Genomic DNA, 21,826 nt, shown 5'->3' on the forward strand with positions numbered 1-21,826 from the left:
TTCAAGGACAATGCTCAGGCCCTGAGCTCAAGCCCAGGACTGGCAAAAAAACAAAAAACAAAACAAACAAACAAAAAAAAAACCCACTAGGATTCTAAGTGGCATCCACCAGCTTCTCAGAAACCCTTATCTCTAATTAGCAACCCCACCTCCCCTCCAAAAAGCCAGACTGGTAGTGTACTAGCCTTGAGCACAAGCTGCTCAGGAACAGCATCCAGGCTGTGAGTTCAAGCCCTAGAATTGGTGTGTGTGCACTTGTGCACACAAGTGCACACGCACCTGCGCGCACACACCCCACCCAAAAGCTTAGGGACTGTGCTCATGCAAAGAGTACAAGATCCAGAGTGGCACAAAATAAAACCAAAACAAACAACTCCCCCCTCCCCCACCTTATACCAGGGCTGGTAGATGGGGGGCAGGGGGAGTGGAAACCTAGGACTTATTTGTCAGGCTCTAGGTCCTCCTCTTTCACCATGATAGAGATGGAACAGGGCCAAGGTCTCTCTGTTTCTTGGTGTTGCCATTTTATTTATCTTTGACCCTTGTCCTTCTGGCTGGTTATCTTTAAGGACACAGATAATAGGCAGCCAACTTTGCTTAAACTGCCTTTTGAGCAGTTTTCAACTTTGTTTTCCCAGAGAAGAATGGAGTTGAGAAAAGCACATTAGTGATGTGGATTGAAATGGGCACCTACAGGGCTGGAGCTGGGGTAAGTCACTTCCCTTTGGGGGGTTTCAAGACTTGGGTAAAACGAGGCCATTTGATGTAGCAGAAAAGGGGCAGCAGCTCTCAGTAAATCTGACTTGAATTTTATCTATGTTCCTTATAATTTCTCATCTGCAAAATAGGTTGGTTTCAGAAAGAATATCTTTTAGAGTATTTATTAACTTGCCAAGTGCTCAGAGGTACAGTGGTTGAGCTTATGATAAAATGAGGAAGCTGAACACAGAAAAATAAGCAACCAAGACACACAAGTAACTGACAACGCAGTAAGGGAAACCTGGGAAGCATCGGGTTCACCCTCATTTGTAGTAAGGGAGGCACAAGTTAATACATGCTTTTTGCCCATCAAATTGGTAAGTAGCGAGAATATACATAATGTTTAAGCAACTTTATTTCTTGGGATGTTCTACATGCATGTATAAATATGTGTTGTACTATTTACATGGAGAAAACTGGATATAAGTTTTCTAACTGGTATCTTTCTAGGAATATCATGTAAAAGGTACACTACGGCTAGGGTATAATCTCATTATTTTAAGAATAAATTAATTGTGTGAGTGCATTGTTAAGTGTATGGAAAAAAATCAAGGAGGATATTTCTTCTGAAGGTTTACTATTAAATGGGGATGAAGATAGAATTTTTGTTTTGATTTACTTCTTTGTTTTAAGTTCTGGGGATTGAACCCAAACCCTTTCACATGCCAGGCAAGTGTTATATCACTATGCTATAACAATTACCTCTCCAGGTCTGTATTTTATTCTTCTGAATTCTGAATTTATTCTTCTGAGTTTTCCAGATGGCTATGTATTACTACTATTATTTTTGCACCTAAACCTGGGGATGAAGGGGATGAATATTTATTAGTTTAGGACTTGGAAGTGCTGGGGCTTTCAAGTGGGCATGTGTGTGTGTTGTGTGTGCGTCTGTGTGTCTGTGTGTGATGATACTGAAGCTTTAACTCAGAGCCTGGTGCTGTCCCTTAGCTTTTTCCTTTTCCTTCAAGGCTGATGCTCTATACTTGAGCCATAACTGTACTTCTGGATTTTTGGTGGTTAACTGGAGATAAGAATCTCCTAGACTTTCTTGCCAGGCTGGCTTTGAACTGCAATCCTCAGATCAGTCTCCTGCATAGCTAGGATTATAAGGCATGAGTCACTGGAGCCCAGTGAAAGTTGATTTCTTGAAGTGAAAGGTGCAGAGGTATGATCAAATGGGTAAATTTAATAGAGGGTGTGAAATTGATTGGAATGTAGCACTAACATGTGTGGAAATGGAACAATGAAATATCCCCCTGCTGTACAACTGATATAACCCAATAAACAAAGTAAAAATAAACAAAAAGGAAAGCTTCCAAGCTCTGATTATAGTGTAGTGGGTAAAACTCTTGCCTAACATGCCCAATGACCTGAGTTCAACCCAGCAGTAGAAAAATCAAACAACTAGAAATAAGAAAAATTTCCACTGGGCTTGGTGGCTCATGCCTGTAATTCCAGCATTTTGGAGGCTAAAGGAGGGAGGATCACGAGTTAAAGGGCAGCCTGGGTTTCAAAAACAAAAAACTCCTTTCATTGGATAGTTTGGGAGTTGGGGGGCTTGGCTTGAGCATCTTTAAACCCAAGTGTCCCTCCTTCTGAAGATGACAAAGAAAGAAAAGGAAAAAGAAAGGTCCCAAGCTATTTTGGAAGAGCTAAGACAATCTGAGCAGTATCTCAGAATCCAAGATGCATTGTTTCTTGACATGGAACTTCTCAAATTCTTCTATTGTCTCTTTTCTTCCTTTTATGTGAGCATGTCAGATTTTATTAGAAATGCCTAATCCCGGCTGGGAGTTTGGACTAGTGGTAGAGTGCTTGCCTAGCATGCATGAAGACCCGGGTTCGATTCCTCAGTCCCACATACATAGAAAAAAAAATGCTGGTAGTGGTGCTGAGGCTCAAGTGGTAGAGCTCTAGCCTTGAGAAAGTCCAAGGACAGTGCTCAGGCCCTGAGCTTAAGCCAAGGACTGGCCAAAAAAAAAATTTTTTTTCTTTGGGTTGTAGAAAGCTTTCCTGGAATATAGGTACTCATTCACTTCTGTGTAAAATTTCTTTTACTAACACAAACAATAACTGGGTAAGAAAACAGACAAAACTTCTTAATTCAAGCCAAGCACAGTGTCTCAAAGTTGGAATCCTAACTGCTTTGGAGGCAGAAAAGTCCATGAGACTTTTATCTCCAATAAACTATTCAGGAAAGTGGGAAGTGGTACTATGACTCAAGTGGTAAAGCCCAGTCTTGTGCAAAAAACTCAGGGACTGCGCCAGGAGTTTGGTCTATTGGTAGAGTGCTTGCCTAGCATGCATGAAGACCCGGGTTCGATTCCTTGGTACCACATGCATAGAAAAAAGCTGGAAGTGGTGCTGAGGCTCAAGTGGTAGAGCTCTAGCCTTGAGAAAGTCCAAGGACAGGGCTCAGACCTTGAGCTCAAGCCCAGGACAGACAAAAACAAAACAAAACAACAACAAAAAAAACCCTAAAAACAAAAAAAACCTCAGGGACTATGCTCAGGACTGAAATTCAAGCCCTGGGATAGACTTGGGGGGGTTTGGGGGGAGGTCTCCATAATCTGCCTCTGCCCCTGCAGGCTTTGGACTGCCTCAGTCCAAAGACTATTTCAGCCTCTTGAATATAGCCACCAACACCTGTCTTGTTATCTACTTGTTGAACTCTAATTATTAATATTTGTTGTTGGATGCTTGAATTGATTCATTGTATTATTCTAAAGTTAGTGATCTTATCCTACAACTTTTATTAGGTCCTTGGAACCACACCATTAGGATTTCCAGAGAGAATTTACTTTTGCTCATGTCAAATGCCTTGGGCACTAATTTTTCATCTTAATATTTTCTGGGCCAGGAAGGTAGTATAAATTCGAGCCCTTCTGTATTACCCTTGAAATCCTCAGAAGATTTTTTTTCCCCCAACTCCATTCATGGAGTAGAGGGAGAGAATTAGGTATGCAGGTATGTTTACTTTTTTCCTATGAAAGTCAGAATTTTTTTTTTTGTCTCCCAGTGAAGATACTGAACCTTTTTTGGGTCCTCGTGGTGGGAAGGTGCCTAACTTGATAGGTGAGTAAAACCCCAACCCACAGTAGTGTCCTTTTCTGATTGTTTCTTTTTTGGCCAGTCATGGGACTTTAACTCAGGGCCTGTGCACTGTCCTTGGACTTTCTCAAGGCTAGAGCTCTACCACTTGAGCCACAGCACCACTTCTAGCTTTTTTCTATGTATGTGGTACCGAGGAATTGAACCCTGGTCTTTGTGCATGCTAGGCAAGCACTCTACCACTAGGCCAAACTCCTGGCCCCTTTGCTTGGTTTTTGTTGTTGGTGGTTGGTTGGTCTTGGGACTTGAATTCAAGGCCTGGATTCTGTCCCTGAGTTTCTTTTGCTCAAGGCTGGCACTCTACCACTTAAGCCACAGCACCACTTCCAGGTTTTTCTGTGTATGTGGTACTGAGGAATTAAACTCAGTGCAAGGCAAAGCACTATACCACTAAGCCAGCTTCCCAGCCCTCCTTTTCTGTTTAGATAAAGTCATAGAAGTCTTTTCAAATAAATATTTAAGCTAAACTTGAGATATGCAACAAGACTTAGGTTATGAGGTCAAGTAGAGTGTTGAGTATGTCCATCACTTAGCAAAGTATGGGAACATATAGTAAATACTGTATGTAAGTACTTTTTACATATAAAAAGCATTTTACATGTAAAAGTAAATACTTTTTAGTGCATGAGTCAGAAGTATCAAAGTGTTTCCAGGTGAATGAAATAACACATGCAAAAGAGATTGTGTCTCAGGGCCAAGAGCGTAGCCTTCAGCAAAAAGTGTCTGAGGATCACAGTTCAAAGCCAGCCCAGACACTAAATATGGTGAGACTCTTATCTCCAATTAACCACTAGAAAACTGGAAGTGATACTGTGGCTGAAGGAATAGAGTGGTAGCCTAGAGCTAAAGAGCTCAGGGACAGCACCCAGGCCCAGAGTTCAAGCCCCACAACCCATATACACACACAAAAAGGGAGACACAATAGCAAATTCTTACTAGAAAGCAATGCGTTTGGTCAAGCCTTTGAGTATTTCTTTTTTCTTTTCTTTTTTTGATGGGTAGGGTGGTCATGGGGCTTGAACTCAGGGCCTGGGCACTATCCCTGAGCTCTTTTGCTCAAGGTTAGTGTGCTGTCACTTTGAGCTACCGCTCCACTTCCAGTTTTCTGGTAGTTTATTGGAGATGAGAGTCTAATGGACCTTATCTGCCTGGGTTGGCTTTGAACCCTGATTCTTAAATCTCAGTCTCCTGAATAGCTAGGATTATTATTTTTTTTTCCTTTTTCTCCTTTTCAATGAAAGTGATAACAGTATTTGGTTTTGGTAAGACCTTTGCAGTCAGATTGCAAACTGCAAACATTTGGGCTGCCAATTTGCCGCAGGAATGGTCTCAGTAAAAGATGTCTGAAGAGAAGCCTGGGTGGCCACATGGCAGGAAGGCCCTAAGGACTCTCAGGTAAGGTATACAGAATAACAAAACCATCCTAGCCTCATTGTTGGCTGAGAGAGAAGGGATTCATTTCACTGAATCCCTGTGTGCTCTTTTCTTTTCCATACAAAGATAGAGAGGGAAGAGAAGAAAGGGTTATTTATTTTGTTATTTATTTCTAACAGTTAAGTTCTGATTATAGAAAAATATATCTAGCTGACCGTAGGAATTTAATCAAGAAGGCACAACAAATTACAGTGAATGATCAAATTGACTTATTGTCCTACATCGAATGTGAAAGTTATCAGGCCAAAAATGTGGACTTGGCAAAGATGAGAGTTGTTGTCAATTGTTCCAACTCCCCAAAGTACCAGGGGCTGGCACCAAGGGTTATGGGAGTGAGTGTTGGAGCTGAAATCCACATTATGTTAAGGTTGGTCCCATTCCAAAAGCATTCTGTTTCAGAGATACAGAGATGAAGCTTTTTTCAGGCTAGAGATCATGATTATTATCCTCTATCACAGTGCCTGGCTTATAATAGTTGCTCAAGAAATATGTGTTGACTAAATAAATGACACAGAGGTTACTTTGGGTTGCTAAGAACAGAACAGTATTTGCCTTTATTTTGGCTGCTGGCGTGGGATTTGTACACTCTGGAACAGTTTCTTCTCTTTGCAGCTAGTAATATTTTTCTGTTTATGAAGAACATGCATTCTTGCATACTGGCACATTGGTTCTGGGCAAAGTGGTGCAGAGAAATTTCCTGTGCATTCTTCAGAGGAGCCAGCAATTTCACTCTCTAATGGTGAGTTGCTTCTGTATCAGAGGTTTTGATTCTGATGGGTTTTTAGTTCTTCTTTTTTTTTTTTTGTTTTTTTTTACCTCGGTCGTGGGACTTGAACTCTGGACCTGGGTGTTGTCCCTGAGCTCTTCAGCTCAAGGTAACTGCCCTACCTCTTGAGCCACAGTGTCACTTTCTTTCTTCTAGTAAAGAGATGAGTACTTCAAGAAAGACCATTGAGCAGGTTTGATAGCACTGCCACTGCTCCCTAGGAGAATCAGAGAATAGTTATAACTGTTTCCTCTTGTGTAGCAATCTCCCATGCACACAAAACTGTAGATGTTTTTCCATCCTTATGTATAGCCATGTCTTACTCTATAAGTAGTGTAAACATGTGTCTAATTAGGAAAAAGTATGTTTATACTTACTGTAATGTAGAAGGTTCAGAAGATCTTCAAAATGGCAACAAGAGCTTAGATGGATCATTTAAAAACAAATTAATGGGACCCGGGAGCTTGGCCTAGTGGTAGAGTACTTGCCTAGCATACACAAAGACCCAGGTTCAATTCCTCAGTACTACATACATAGAAAAAAAAAAGCCGGAAATGGTGCTGTGGCTTAAGTGGTAGAGCTCAGTACTCAGGCCCTGAGCTGAAGCCCCAGGACTGGCCCCTCCACAAAAAAAATTAACAGCTGGGTGATGGTGGTCCACCCCTGTAATCCTAGCTGTGTCTATCATGATTTGAAGCCAGTCTGGGGAAGGAAAATCTGTAAGACTCTTACCTCCAATTAACCAGCAGAAAGCTGCAAGTGGAACTATAGCTCAAGTGGTAAAGCATTAGCTTTGAGCACAAAAGATCAGGGACAGTACCCCGTCTCTGAGTTCAGGATCAGCACACTCACACAAAAATAAACAGAGAAAATGGGCCGGGAGTTTGGCTAGTGGTAGAGTGCTTCCCTAGCATGCACAAAGACCTGGGTTCGATTCCTTGGTACCACATATACAGAAAAAGCTGGAAGTGGTGCTGTGGCTCAACTCGAGGAAAGGCCAAGGATAGTGCTCAGGCCCTGAGTTCAAGTTCCAGGACTGGAAAACAAAAACAAAAACAGAAAAAAAAAAGAACAAAAGCAAGTTAATAAGGGACTCCATGAAAGTGATGGTGACGGTAGCTCAATGGTACAAGGTTTTGTGTTCAATCCCTAGAACAAAACAAATGAATAGACACTATACAGATGAACAGGTATCTGGCAACTTCTGCTAAGGCAGGTTTCTGCACAGGACATTATCTCTAGCAATGAAAATCAATATAAGAGGGTGAGAAAAATTCTAGTATACAAGGTATAACATACCTTTAATACACACCCATAATTTATTGGTTTTCCTATTTTTACCAACAGGGACTATTAGGTACAATTATATTAAGTTACCTGACCAGAGTCACAGTTCTAGAATTCAAATGTAGGTTTTCATATTCCAAGTTCAATATTTACGAGAATTAAATGATTATCTCTTTTTGTGTTGATGATGATGATGATGATGATGATGATGATGATGATGATGATAGAGGTTACAGTTCCATGTCAGGTTAAGGGTACAATGTTTTTTGGTCAGTGTCAACCCTTTATCTAATTTTTTTTTTTGGGGGGGTGTTGGTTGTGGAGCTTGGACTCTGGGCCTGGGCAGTGTCCCTGAGTGCTTCAGCTCAAGGCTATTGCCCTACCCATTGAGCCACAGTGCCACCTCCACTTTTCTAGAGGTTATTTGGAGATAAGAATCTCAAGGACTTTAGTGTCCAATCTGGGTCTGAATCAGGATCCGCAGCTCTCAGCCTCCTGAGTAGCTAGTATTACATGTTTATTTTCGATATTTGTTGGCTATTGTGGTTCCAGTTTTTTTGTTTTGTTTTGTTTTTGGTGGGTCATGGGGCTTCTTGAACTCTGGGCTTGGGCTCTGTCCCTGAGCTCTTCAGCTCAAGGATACCACCCTACCTTTGAGCCAAGCCCCACTTCCCATTTTCTAGAGGTAAATTGGAGATAAGAGTCTCAGGTCAGGGGCCCGGAGTTTGGCCTAGTCGTTAAAGTGCTTGCCTAGCATGCATGAAGACCCGGGTTCGATTCCTCGGTACCACATACATAGAAAAAAGCCAGAAGTGGTTCAGAGGCTCAAGTGGTAGAGCTCTACCCTTGAGAAAGTCCAAAGTCCAAGGACAGCGCTCAGGCCCAGGACTGGCAAAAAAAAAAAAAAAGAGTCTCAGGTCCTTTTGTGCCTGGGTTGGCTTTGAACCTTGATCCTCAGATCTCAGCCTCCTGAGTAGCTAGGATTACAGGCATGAGCCAGTACCCAGCTGTTTTGTTTTTAAATTAACGTTGCATTAATAAGATAATGTCAGTCATGGGCCTGGTTTTGTGGTGGTTAACTGGAGATAAGAATCTCACAGACTTTAGTGTCCAGACTGGTTTTGAACCTCAATCCTTAGATCTCAGCCTCCTGAGTATAGCTAAGATTATAGGCCATCAGTACCTGACCTTTTTTTTTTTTTCTATTGCCAGTACTGGGCATTCACTGTGGCCTCATAGTCTCATTTGGCTTTTTTTTTTTTTTCAAGACTGAGGCTACCATACCTTCTGTTCCCGCTTTGTGGTGTGTGTGTGTGTGTGTGTGTGTGTGTGTGTGTGTGTGTGTGTGTGTGTGTGTGTGTGTGTGGTGGGGCTTGAACTCAGGACCTGGACATTGCCCCTAAGTGTCCCTGATCTTTTTTGCTCAAGGCTGGTACTCTACCACTTGAGTCTCAGTGCTATTTCTGGTTTTCTGGTGGTTAACTGGAGATAAGAGTGTAAGAGACTTTCCTACCTGGACTGACTTTTGAACTGCCATCCTCTTATCTCAGCTTCCTGAGTGGCTAGGATTACAGGCATAAGCCACTAGTGGCTAGCAACTTTCTGCTTTTTATTGGTTAACTGGAGATAAGATTATCATGAGTCGGGCCGGGAGTTTGGCCTAGTGGTTAAAGTGCTTGCCTAGCATGCACGAAGACCCGGGTTCGATTCCCCGGTACCACATACACAGAAAAAAGCCGGAAGTGGTGCTGAGGCTCAAGTGGTAGATCTCTAGCCTTGAGAAAGTCCAAGGACAGTGCTCAGGCCCTGAGCTCAAGCCCAGGACTGGCAAAAAAATAAAAAAAGATTATCATGAGTCATAATTGGAGATAAGGCTTTTCTGCCTTCTGAGAATGCAGATCTCTTGCAGATCTCAGCCTCCTAAGTAGCTAGTACCTAATTTGAGAGTTAGCTTTTTTGTGTTTTCCTATATGTTGGTTCTGGGGCTTGAACTCAGGGCCTTGCCATTGTGTCTGAGTTTTCTTTTTTGGTCAAGGCTAGCATTCTAGCCACAGCTGAGCCACAGCTCCATTTGTGGCTTTTCAGTGGTTAACTGGGGTTTAAAATCCTGCCCTGGCAAGCTTTGAACCCCAGTCCTTAGAGCACAGCCTCTTAGGCAGCTAGAATGAGTGGTGTAAAATGTGCATTTCATTAAACATTTCTAGCATATGAGTGGCTGATCATTGATCTTTACCTTTGAGGGATTCTAGAGAAGTTATTGGCTTGACATCACTTGAGAGCATCTGATCAAAGAAAGTCATTGTTATCTGGAGAACTGGCTTGACTCTAGTCCCTAGGTATTTATCCATCACTGCTTTCCTTCCTGAATTCCAAAGTGATTGTAAGGCAGAGAGACTTAAGAGTAAAGGAGAGGCATGAGTTTGGCCTAGTGGTAGAGTGCTTGCCTAGCCTGCACGAAGACCCAGGTTCGATTCCTCGGTACCACATACATAGAAGAAAAAAAAAAGCCAGAAATGGTGCTGTGGCTCAAGTGGTAGAGCTCTAGCCTTGAGAAAGTCCAAGGACAGTGCCCAGGCTTGAGTTCAAGCCCCAGGACTGACAAAAAAAAAAAAAAGAGTAAAGGGGACAGATTTAAAATAAAGGTAGGAATACCAAGCTTAGTGTGTGTGTGTGAGTGTGTGTGTGTGTGTGTGTGTGTGTGTGTGTGTGTGTGTGTGTGTATAAACAAGGGTGTCTGCTTTTGGGGAAATATATGTTCCCTCTACGGTGATTTGATTCATGATCTTGCTTCTGAGAGATACATGGCCTCTCAGAGGAGTTAAGTAGAATGCTTATTTTCCTGAGTTTAAAGTAGTCTTGCAAAGAACAACAAAACATTTCTACCTCCAGTAATAATTTTCCTGGTTATGCCAAAAGAATAATTTTCCTTGTCTCCTCAGAGGAATTCTTTGAAACACTCAGGCTTGGTTTATTATACTTTTCATCCTGGCCAAATGAAATGCTGTTTTTGACACTAGTTATATATAAGTGATATTTACCTATAGGTCAAGTATTTGTATGGAAAAAAAGAAGAAAGGATGATATTATTTTGAGGTATTCTCTTAATGATAAATTTATAAATTCTTCTTGTTACAAGGTATTAAATCAAAAGTCATATTTTCAGGGGCTGGGAGTTTGGCCTAGTGGTTAAGGTGCTTGCCTAGCATGCACGAAGGCCCGGGTTCGATTCCTTGGTACCACATACATAGAAAATAAGCCAGAAGTGGTGCTGAGGCTCAAGTGGTAGAGCTCTAACCTTGAGAAAGTCCAAGGACAATGCTCAGGCCCTGAGCTCAAGCCCAGGACTGGCAAAAAAAAAAAAAAAGAAGTCATATTTTCAGCAGAACAATTCTTTGTTAAGGAGGCATGTCTATGTAATGTAATATAGGATGTTTAGTAGCTTCCTATCTAGTTAGCACCTGTTCAGTTTTAGCAACCAACAGTATCTCCAAGCACTGTCTTAGAACTTACCCTGATTGAGAACTATTTTTTTTTTTTGCCAGTCCTGGGGCTTGAACTCAGCGTCTGAGCACTGTCCTTGGGCTTTCCTCAAGGCTAGCTATCTACCACTTGAGTCACAGCACCCCTTACAGCTTTTCTAGGTATGTGATACCGAAGAATCAAAACCTGGTCTAGGCAAGCACTCTACGACTAGGCCAAACTCCAGGCCGGAGACTTTTTATCTCTGATTAAACACTACAAAAATGGAAATTGGATCTGTGGCAGAAGTGGTAGAGCACTAGCCTCGAGCAAAAAAGCTCAGGTACAATTCCCAGGCCCTGAGTTCAAGCCTTAAAACCAGAAAACATACACACACACACACACACACACACACACACACACACACACACACACTACACAATCAAGTAAGAAACACTAAGGTTTTGTTTTGGTTTGTTTGTTTGTTTTTTGGTTTTAATTTTAAGACTGCTGCTGATCTTCTATGATTTTTTTTTTTTTTGCCAGTTCTGGGGCTTGAACTCATGGCCTGGGAGGGTGCTGTCCTTGAGCTTTCTCAAGGCTAGAGCTCTACCACTTGAGCCACAGCACCACTTCTGGCTTTTTCTGTGTATGTGGTACTGAGGAATTGAACCTAGGGCTTCGTGCATGCTAAGCAAGCACTCTACTACTGGGCCAAATTCCTGGCCTCTCCGTTGTAATTCTTAACTGAGACAATTGCTTGCCTCTTACCTGGAACGGAGGTGGACTGAGAACTACTCAGAATAATTGCAGTAAAGCAATAATTGCAGTAAAGTAGTAAAACACAGTCTGACTTCCAGGGCTGGCAACTGTTTAGGCAGTAGAGCACAGGAATTCTAAATCTGCACTGAAGTAGACCTGTGTATTCAAGTTTGTTTGATCCAGAAATTGATGTGAGTTCTGTGGCCAAGTGTGGGACTTAGAGACCTGCCACTAGTCTAACACAACACCATGAGGTAAAAGCTCTTCACTTCCACATACCATCTTATTAATATTAATCTCAACAAAACATTTTACTGTCATCTTCTAGAAAACTTTAAAAATACACGCACACACACACACACATACACACATATACACATATACACATATACACATACACACAAACCAAGAGGAGGCTATGATTGGTATTCCTGCCCCCAAGGTATGAAGAACACATTATTTTGTATAATAAGGGACAGCTCCAAACCATTCACAAGTGAATCAATGTGAGAGTAATCTTAGATCCTGCCAGACAGGGACCTTGTTTGTAGAACAGTCTTCAACCAATAAGTAGTTAGAAGAGGCTCACCAGATTTGTGGGGGCTGAAAGGAATAAAGCCTACTAGAATAGACAGCTTCTCTCTGTGCATCTAAGTATTGATAGGCTTCACTACAGCCTAAGGTAGGTCAATAGTTCCCTCACTCTTAGGACAATGACTGCCCTATAGGTTGGTCCTGGAAAGGGACTTAATCCTCTAAACACTGTATATGTCAATAAAAACTTCTGCTGGGGGGTTTAAAAAAATCGTAATGGGCTGGGAGTTTGGACTAGTGGTAGAGTGCTGGCCTAGCATGCATGAATCCCTGGGTTCAATTCCCAGTAAAACATACATATAAAAAGCCAGAAGTGGTGCTGTGGCTCAAGTGGCAGAGAGCTAGCCTTGAGCAAAATAAAGTCCAAGGACAGGGCTCAGGCCCTGAGTTCAAGCCACAGGACTGGCAAAAAAAAAAAGAACATTGTAAATTGTAATATTCACCCAGGCAATATAGCCTGTTTTTAGTCCACTGAAAGTGTTATTTCTTTCCTAATGAATTTCATCATTTCTGCTCAGATCAAGGCAATTGGGTTTGAGAAACTAATAAAGGAAGGGTTTGTGGTCTTTGAAGTAACTATAAAAGTGTACATAAAAAAAGTCTGCTCTTAACATGTACTAAGCCCAGAGAGTATTACCCATATTTTAAAAGGAAAAGAACTTTCCTGCTCTGGTTTCCTTTCTTCTCTCTCCATCTCTTTGGCTCTGGTTAGTAAGATGGAAGAGGGGAAAGACAAGAAAGGGCTAGAAAAGACTGAACTCCTCTCCAGAGAAAGCAGTGAGCCAACTATCTCCGGTGGGAGTAAAAAAGTTCACCTGTGTATGTGTTTGTGTGTGAGTGCTGGTCCTGAGGCTTCTATTTGGGCACTATTCCTGGGATTTTTGTTTGTTTGCCAGTTCTGGGGCTTGAACTCAAGGCCTGAGCACTGTCCTTGGGCTTTCTCAAGGCTAAAGCTCTACCACTTGAGCACCACTTCCGGCTTTTTCTATGTATGTGATACCGAGGAATTGAAACCAGGTCTTTGTGTATGCTAGGGGAACACTCTACCAGTAGGCCAAACTCCCAGCCCTCCTGGATTTTTTTTTTTTTTTTTGCTTGAGGCTCTACCACTTGAGCCACAGCTCTACTTCTAGCTTTTTGGTGGTGGATTAAAGATTCTCATGGATTTTCCTGCCTGGACTGGCTCCAAACTGTGATGTTCAGATAGCAGTCTCCTGAGTAACAAGAGCTACCAGTACCCAGGTAAAATTTCCCTTTTTGATTCAGTGACCATAGGACTTTCTCTTCCCTGAGAGAGAACAGAGTTCATGGAATTTGCCTGCTTTCTCTGACAGACCTATGGATGCAAAGGGATGGCAAATGTTAAAATATTTTTTGATTTTGTTTTGCAATTATAATCTGAGAGTCCTGAAGGTTGATTTTTTTTTTACATTATCAAGTAGAATCTAGAAAATTTATCTTCTAGGAATGTGTTCTTTAATAATACAAAGGGGAAACAGGGACTGAATCAATTCATTTATTTTTGAGAACCCATGCTTTGGACACATAAGTACAAGGGAGTCTTTGCACTGTATGAATGTACATATTGACTATCATACAAAGTTTCTATCATAGTTACGTCAACAAGGGTCTGTGTTGCATAAGTGGGGAAAGATCAGGAAGTCTTTTAACTCTCTTAGGGTTTACTCATGATTTTTATTTATGATTAAGCATTTGAAGTAACCATATTGTGCTATTCTCAATTGGAATTACAGGTAAAACTTCTAGTTAAGATGCTTTTTTTTTTTTGCCAGTCCTAGGAACTGAACTCAAGAGCCTGAGCACTGTCCTTTGAGCTTTCTCAAGGCAAGAGATCTACCACTTGAACCACAGCACCACTTCCAGCTTTTCTTCTATATATGTGGTACCGAGGAATCAAACCCGAGTCTTCATGCATGCTAGGCAAACATTCTATCACTATGCCAAACTCCCCGCCTTTAAGATGCTTTTAAGGAGAGATACAGGGACAGATACAGAGTGCTATAAAACTAGGGTTTGGTCCTCACTGTGGCAAATTCAGAAACTTACGTGTCACTTCACTCAAGTTTAGTCGGTCTCTGAGAAATTAATTTGGATAAAACAATCTTATTATTCAACCCAGTGAAAGAAGCTGGTTTATAAATCATGCTCTGAATTTACTACCAAAGACTGTATAGCTAGTATTAGTGTTACTCATATGCCTTAGGCAATTGCTTCTAATTGTTTTGAGAGATCTTTTGGGTAATGAAAAGGCTAATTGTTGAGTTTGGAATCAGAGTGTAGATCATTTATATTTAGAAAGAACATACATAATTTAGGTTTGCTGAGATACAATCTTTCTGAAGGCAGTGATCTTATTTACTCATGTGCCTTAAGAGGCCAGAACAAGGATGGGAATGTGGCTTAGTGGTAGAGGGCATGCCTAGCATGCATGGAGCCCTGGGTTAGTTCCTCAGTACTACATAAACAGAAAAAGCTAGACGTGGCACTGTGGTTCAAGTAGTACAGTGCTAGTCTTGAGCGAAACCAGCTCAGGGACAGTGCCCAGGCCTTTAGTTCAAGCCCGGGGACTGGCAAAAAGTTGAATGACTGGATATGATAGCCCTCCTTCTCCAGTGCAGTGCTGAGGATGAAATTCAGGGCCTTGTACCTGCTAGGTAAGTGCTCCCCCACTAACTATGGACTTTCCTGCCCTCAAAACACTCAGATCTCTGCCTCCTGAATAGCTTCGATTACAGGTTTGAACTACTGTGTCTGGCCAGATTCTTATCAGATACTGTGGTTCTAGACTTTTTGTCTAGAAGGATCCCCACCCTTCAGTTATGACAGCATCACCTAGCATGTGACACTTAGGTTATAGATTTTTTAAGTTTCTCTGATGAAATCTGGGAGCCACCATGGTCTCTTTAGAGATCATTTCATAGGGTGACTTTATTTATTTATTTATTTTATAAATCTTCCCCTAAGTTTTATGAGGATTCTTGTTTTATATTTTCCACCTTGACTTCCAGCTCAAGCAGGTAGGGACATTTGGATTGTGGTGGTTCATATTTTGATAGACACCCAGAGTTCATCTTCTCTCTCACCAGTACTGGGATTTGAACTCTCGGTCTGGGTGGTGTTCCTTAGTTTTTTTCTGCTCAAGGTTAGTACTCTACCACTTGAGCCAAAGCTTCACTTTTGGGTTTTTGGTGGTTAACTGGGGATGAGCCCTGTGGATTTTGTTACTCAGCTGGCTTTGAACCCTGAACCTCATTTCTGCTTCCAGAGTAGGAAGGATGACAGGGTTCCACGGGGTAATGACAGATGTTAAGCTCTTAATGCAGAAAACAAGATGGCTGAGTATTTGTATGGCTGTAAGCCTAAGGGAGCAGGGTTGGTGTGACTCTTCAAGGACAGACTCCTAAAATCGAGAAACTGTTTCCTTTCACTTCTGCTCCAGAAGCTGTCGTTAGCACAGCAAGTCCCCGGGCGCATACGGTCTACTCACTTCCACATTTCCCGACCCCAAGATCTCAGGAGTCTTCTCCACGTCTGAACGTGGAGAAGCTGGCAGGCCTCGGGTTCAGCCCCAAAGCTGCCATCTATTCCCACAGGGGTGGGAATGGTAACGGAGATGACACGTAGTAGGCCTCACCTGAGGCGGGCACCTGGGCTTTTCTGGCCTTTGGCTGAGGCATAGGGGAAATGACTCCCCTGGAAAAGACGGGGTGCGCTGTCACAGCTTCCTGGGCTTCCTGTCAATTTCTCTTACGTCCCTTGCCAGTTCTGCTTTCTCTGTCGTAGTTTCCCGAAGGCGGGGGTGGGCGGGTAAGCAGAGACACAGCGCGGTCTCCAGCCGCAGCCTGGATTCGGAGACCCTACCTCCGGAGCTCCACGGAAGGTGGCTGCGCAGACTCCCGCCCGAGGGCGTGCCCCGCCCCCTGTCAGCATCCTGGCCGCCCCGCCCCTCGACGCCCTACGTCATGTCCGGTCCGGCCTCCGCCCTGAGCTCTCCTCCCGCTCGCCGCCGTTAGGGAGGCTCCGCGCCTCAGCTGCTGCCTAGGCTGCCGCTCCCGCCCCTTTTCCCGCGTCTCCTCCACCGACATCGCTGGGGATATCCGAGGGTCGTTACCGGGCTGGCCCCGCGCCACAGCCGTCGCTTTATCTTTCCGCCAGCGGCCGCCTCAGGAACAGACTCGCTGGCGGCGGAGTCTCCTGGGGCCTCAGTTCTCGCCCTTCTGCCGTCGCCGCGGGTCCTGGAGAAGCGGCCGAGGCCGGGGAACTGGGCTTCGCTGTTCCAACGGTGGGTAAGCGGGCGGGTACCCGGATCTGCGCATGCGCGTGGCGCTGCCCGCCGCCGCGGCCCTCCCTGCCTCCGCTCCCCCACCTCGCCGTACCTCCCCGGAGGCTTTACGTTTTGGGGTGCGGGTGGGCCGGCAGCACCGGCCTGCGGTTAGGCGTTCGGTGGTAGAGAGGGCCTCCTTTCTCCAGGAAAAAGGCGGTAGAGGAGGCCGAGACCCCGGGGTCGGGGGTGTGGCCGGCTTCTGTTTTCTGGCGCTGCAGTGCGCGTGAGCGGGTGTGTCCCTCGCCTCCGGCTCCCCGCGGAGTAGAAGGCGCTGCGACCCGCGTTTGTTTTCCTGCCCCCCCCCCCAAAAGAAAAAAACCTGCACCGCCTCCGAGCTCCCTTCCTTCATGCTGCGCCTTGAACTTGATGTCGGGGGTAAAAAGAGAGCGTGGTGTATTCCGGGCTCGGCTGCGCCCTTTTTTTGAGGTCACGTGAAAGGAGTGGTTGCTGACTTCCTTAAATCGCCCAGCGATTGTCGCCAAAATTGGGCTGCGGGTGCGCCGGGGCCTAATCTAGAACGCCACCCGAGTGACCTGGGGGAGGGGGTCATTAAGTTGCAGGTGGGGCCCCTGGTTTCCTGGATAAGGCTGTAGGAAATTGAGCCGGTTGACATACTTGCTCTGGGTGGGTTTGTTAAATTCTTCTTTGTTTGCAATCAATGAAAACCAAACAAGTTTAGAAAAAAACCTTTGCTGAATTTCATGTGGCTCCTCATGATGCCTCTAATCGAGAGAAACGTTAGACATTTAACCGTACTTGGAAATAGCTACACTAAAAAATGGCACCCGATACCTAAATAACAGGCTTACTTGTTTATAGAAAGTTCGACATTTTAAAATTATTGGGAAGAGTTAATGTTAACCTGTGCCATCAGCTCTCCTTGAAATACTTGCTGGCTTAGGTGTTTCAGAAATACAGTATGGCGTGTACTTACTAAATACTTGTTGAATGGAATTGAATGAGCTGATACTGGGTATCTCATTTTATTTTATTTTTTTTTGGTGCCAATATCAGAGCTTGAATCACACCCTGGGCACCGTCCTTTAGCTTTTTACAGTTATGGCTAGTGCTCTACCACTTGAGAGCGTCAGCTCCTTTTCCAGCTTTTTCTGGTTAAATGGGAATTGTCTCTCAGACTTCACTGCTCTTGAAGTAAGATCCTCAGATTTCAGCCTCCTGAGCAGCTCGTGTTACAGGTAGGAACCACTGATAACTGGCTTCCTTTTTATTTTTTTTAGTTATTTTTTTAATGGGTCATGGGGCTTGAACTCCGCCTGGCCTGGGCGTTGTCCCTGAGCTCTTCAGCTCAAGACTTATCACCCTACCCTTGAGCCAAGCCCCACTTGCCGTTTTCTAGAGGTTAATTGGAGATAAGAGTCTCAGGTCTTTTTGTTCCTGGGCTGGCTTTGAACCTTGATCCTCAGATCTCAGTCTCCTGAGTAGCTAGGAATACAGGTGTGAGCCACTGCACCCGGCTTCCTTTTACATTCTTAATCTGGACTTCTTTTAAAATTAAAGTGATTTTTTTTTTTCCTTGTTTAACCGGGTAGATCTCTGCATGACATGTTTGTAGGAGGGTGTATCACAGTGGCAGGAAGTTTTTCATTGGGTTAAGTAATCATAATATTTTATTACTAATAGACACTGTCCTTGGGCTTTCTCAAAGCTACCACTTGAGCCACAGCAACACTTCGGGCTTATTCTATGTATGTACTGAGGCAAACACTACCAGTAGCCAAACTCTCGGGCTCGAATGTTCTTGTTTTAGGACAGAAAATCGCTGAACTGAATAGCGACTTAGTATTTCCCCATCTGTAAAATGACACATATTTTACAAATAATTTTACCCCATCTGTAAAATGGCACTTAAAATTTACAAATGACTTCAATTCATCCATGCCTGGATCATTTATTGTACAATGAATTTTAAATGAGTATTATTATTTTTTTTTTTTTGGCCAGTCCTGAGGCTTGAACTCAGGGCCTGCACTGTCCTTGCACATTTTTTGCTGAAGGCTAGCACTCTGCTATTGGAGCCACAGTGCCAATTCCAGCTTTTTCTGAGTATATTGGTAGCAAGGAATCAAACCCAGGGCTTCGTGCATGCTAGATAAGCACGCTACCATTAGACTATGCTCCCAGCCCCCCATTTTATTTTTTATTTTTTTGGCTGGTTCTACGGCTTAACCTGTGGGCCTGGGTGCTAGCACTGTACACTTGAGCAACATCACAACTTCTTTTTTTGCCAGTCCTGGGCTTGGGCTCAGGGCCTGAGCAATGTCCTTGGACTTTCTCAAGGCTAGCACTCTACCACTTGAGCCTCAGACCACTTCCGGCTTTTTTCTGTGTATGTGGTACTGAGGAATTGAACCTGGGTCTTTGTGCATGCTAGCTAGGCAAGGACTCTACCACTACGCCAAACTCCCAGCTCGTAACAACAACATCACAACTTCTATCTGGCTTTTTCTGTGATTGAAGGTAAGAGTATGGACTTTCCCTGCCCAGGCTGGCGTTGAACTGTGATCCTCAGATCTCAGCCTCCAGAATAGCTAGGAGACTGGTGCCCAGCTTTTTCCCACCACCATCATCATTACAGTTATTATTATTTTGTCAGTCATGAGGCTTGAATTCAGGGTCTGGGTCTTGCCCCTGAGCATTTTGCTCAAGACTAGCTTCTTTGATTCACAACTTCACTTCTGGTATTCTGATGGTTAGAGATTAGAGTCTCATAGCCTTTTCTGCCTGGGCTGTTTTTTTTTTTTTTTTTGGCCAGTCCTGGGCTTAAGCTCAGGGCCTGAGCACTGTCCTTGGATTTCCTCAAGGCTAGAACTCTACCACTTGAGCCTCAGTACCACTTCTAGCTTTTTTCTATGTATGTGGTACTGAGGAATCGAACCTGGGTCTTCATGCATGCTAAGCAATCACTCTACCACTAGGCCAAATTTCTGGCCCAAATTAACTTTTTTTTTTTTTTGCCAGTCTTGGGGCATGAATTCATGGCCTGAAAACACTGTCCTTGGGCTTTCTCAAGGCTAGAGCTCTCTACCCCTTGAACCACAGTATCACATCTGGCCTTTTCTATGCATGTGGTACGAATGAATTGAACCCGGGTCTTAATGTATGCTAGTCAAGCACTCTACCACTAGGCCAAACTCCTGGTCCCTGGGCTGGTTTTGAATCATTATCCTGAGATCTCACAGATCTTAGCCTCCAGAGTAGCTAGGGTTACAGGCATAAGCTAAAAAAAATTTATAGTCAAGCACAAGTGGCTCACCCCTGTAATCCTAGCCACTCAGGAGGCTGAGATCTGAGGATCAAGGTTCAAAGCCAGTCCAGGCACAAAAGGATCTGAGATTCTTATCTCTAGAAAAGGGGAAGTGGGGCCTACCTCAAGGGTAGGGGTGGTAGCCTCCTGCTGAAGAGCTCTGGTACAAAGCCCAGGCTTTGGGGTAGGATGGTAGTCTTGAGCTGAAGAGCTCAGGGACAGCAACCAGGTCGTATATAAGCCTGATGACCCACTAAAAGAAAAAATCATTTTATATAACATGTTTACTAATTTGTTAATGCATGTTTTAATTTTTATACCTCTTGGTTATTATGAATAATACGGTAAATATAGATGTCAAAATAAATTTGAAGTCTCTACCACTTGAGTGGCAATACCACTTTTAGCTTTTCCTGTGTATGTGATACTGAGAAGTCAAACTCAGGGGTTTGTGCATGTTTGGCAAGCACTCTACCACTATGCTAAGCTCTATTGGAGATGAGTCTCAATTTTGTCTGGGAGCTGGTTTCAACTACTACCACTGTCCTCAGGTCTCGGCTTCCTAGATGAAATCTCTGCTTTAATCTTTTGGGTAGTGGAATTCCTGGATCATATGGTAATTTATGTTTAATATTCTGAGATGATACAATTTTCCAAACTGTCCACTGTTTTATTATTATTTATTATTATTATTTCCATCACCAATGCATTCCAGTTACTTTATGCCCTTTTCAAGAGGTACTTTGGTCTTGGTTTATTTGACCATAGCCATACTTGTGTGTTCACATCTTATTGCTTCTGATTTGCATTTCGCTAAAAGCTGGTAGTAGACATCTTTTCTTATGTTTCTTCGATAAGTTGCATATCTTTGGAGAAATACCCAAGTCCTTTGTTTATTTTTTATTTGGGATTTTTGTTGTAACCAGTCCTTTTTTTGGCTGTTATGTGGCTTTAACTCAGGGCCTGAACACTGTCCCTGAACTTTTTTGCTCAAAGCTAGTACTCTACCACTTTAAGTCACAGTGCCACTTTCCCGTTTTCTGGTGGTTAATTGGAAATGAGAATCTCAAGGACTTCCTTGCCAAGGCTGGCTTCGGACCACAGTCCTCAGATCTCAGCCTCCTGACTAGGATTACAGGCACAAGCCACCAACACCTGGCTTGTAGCTAGTCTTTTTTTCTGTTGTTTTTTTTGCCAGTCCTGGGGCTTGAACTTAGGGCCTGAACACTGTCCTTGGGCTTTCCTTAAGGCTAGTGCTCTACCACTTTAGCCACATCACCGCTTCCAGCTTTTTCTATGTATGTCGCCCCAAGGAATCTAACCCAGGTCTTTGTGAATGCTAGGCAAGCACTCTACTGCTAGGCCAAATTCCTGGCCATATATATATATATATATATATATATATATATATATATATATATATATATATTTTGATGGGGCTTGGGGCTTGAACTAGGCCTGGGCACTGCCCCTGAGTAGTTCTGCTCAGAGCTACCACCCTATCCCTGGGCCTGGGCATTGTCTATTGTCCCTGTGCTTTTCCGCTCAAGGCTACCACACTACCCTTGAGCCAAGCCCCACTTCTATTTTCTTGGGGTTAATTGGAGATAAGAGTCTCAAGTCCTTTTGTGCATGGTGGCTCATGCCTGTAATTCTAGCTACAGAAGAGGCTAAGATCTGAGGATCAAGTTTCAAAGCCAGCCTGGGCTATACAAAGCCGGGAGACTTATCTCCAGTTAATCACTAGAAAAACCAAGAGACTTTTCTCTCTAGTTAATCACTAGAAAACTGAAAGTGGGGCTGTGGCTCAAGGGTTGGGTGGTAGCCTGGAGCTGAAGAGCTCAGGGACCACTCCCAGGCCACAGTTCAAGCCCTATGATCTCTTCCCTCCCCCCCCCCCCAAATAATGCTGTTTTCTACCTGAATTAAAATTTGAGGCTTTTTTTTTTCTTTTGGTCATAGGGTTTGAACTCATGGTCTGGGGCACTGTCCCTGAAATATCTCTCTTTGTCTGTCCCTGTCCCTCTCTGTCTCTTTCACTTTC

The 21,826-nt window shown here is 43.5% G+C and overlaps 1 protein-coding gene across 3 annotated transcripts in view; it reads left to right on the plus strand.

The window, feature by feature from the left end:
- Positions 1–624: 624 nt before the first annotated feature.
- Positions 625–21,826, plus strand: part of Fam13b (family with sequence similarity 13 member B) — a 76,592-nt gene continuing 55,390 nt past the window's right edge. The window contains exon 1 of one of the 3 annotated variants that reach the window (XM_090331476.1): positions 625–709. The gene's annotated coding sequence lies outside the window, so the exon portion shown is untranslated. Of the gene's footprint in view, positions 710–16,169; positions 16,476–21,826 lie in introns of those variants that run through there. The other 2 variants (XM_090331475.1, XM_090331477.1) reach the window with 2 other exon arrangements.

Source organism: Megascapheus bottae, chromosome 4, assembly GCF_031878675.1.
Source record: "Megascapheus bottae isolate mThoBot1 chromosome 4, mThoBot2.hap1, whole genome shotgun sequence".
Classification (NCBI taxonomy): domain Eukaryota; kingdom Metazoa; phylum Chordata; class Mammalia; order Rodentia; family Geomyidae; genus Megascapheus; species Megascapheus bottae.